This window comes from Brachycentrus maculatus, unplaced genomic scaffold, assembly GCF_059751285.1.
Source record: "Brachycentrus maculatus isolate JH-2025_06_01 unplaced genomic scaffold, ASM5975128v1 h1tg001337l, whole genome shotgun sequence".
NCBI classification, from domain to species: Eukaryota; Metazoa; Arthropoda; class Insecta; order Trichoptera; family Brachycentridae; genus Brachycentrus; species Brachycentrus maculatus.
In genome coordinates, this window is record NW_028281998.1 from 9,927 (window position 1) to 10,635 (window position 709).

Here is a 709-nt window from a genome sequence, read left to right on the forward strand (position 1 = left end):
TCAGATCCGCGCCCTAAAGTTCTGAAGAGAACTGCTGACGAATTGTCAGCAGTGGTCATCCTGGGCGGCGCGAACCTGATGCACTGTAAAAGAAGCAAGCTTGATTAAGGATCTCGGGAGGCATGCGGAGTACACGGTCAAGCCGCCTTTTCTTGACGACAGTTGTGACCAAGATTTGCTGCATCCTGCGCATTATCTCTTCACTCCTCACAAAATCATTCCTTAAGGTTAGCAGTTTTTCCAAAAAAGTGTATAAATGATATCATTCCATCATTCATTTAGGAATGCAGGTCGGACTTAGTGTAGTGCATTTCTGAGAATTTCTGTCCGAATGAACACATCTTTGCCTCGTATGAAGTGTATCCCTTAAGGGTACATTACGATCTTGTTAATATGGTGTAATAGGGGTAAAATCTGTATTCATGTGGCTAACTTGAGGAGGAATAACTACATTGTTGGGTAATATATCCAAAATTAAACAAGGTTTATTGGATTGAATTCTACATTTATTGACTGAGTCAGTGTTTGGTAATTGACGAAACGCGTCACGTATTAACATTTGTATACAAAAATAAATGTAGAATTCAATCCAATAAACCTTGTTTAATTTTGGATATATTACCCAACAATTCAATTTGAAATTCTACCAACTGTATGCAGTTACAATAAATAAGGAATAAATACAGTTAAAATACAACATCGGAAAGAA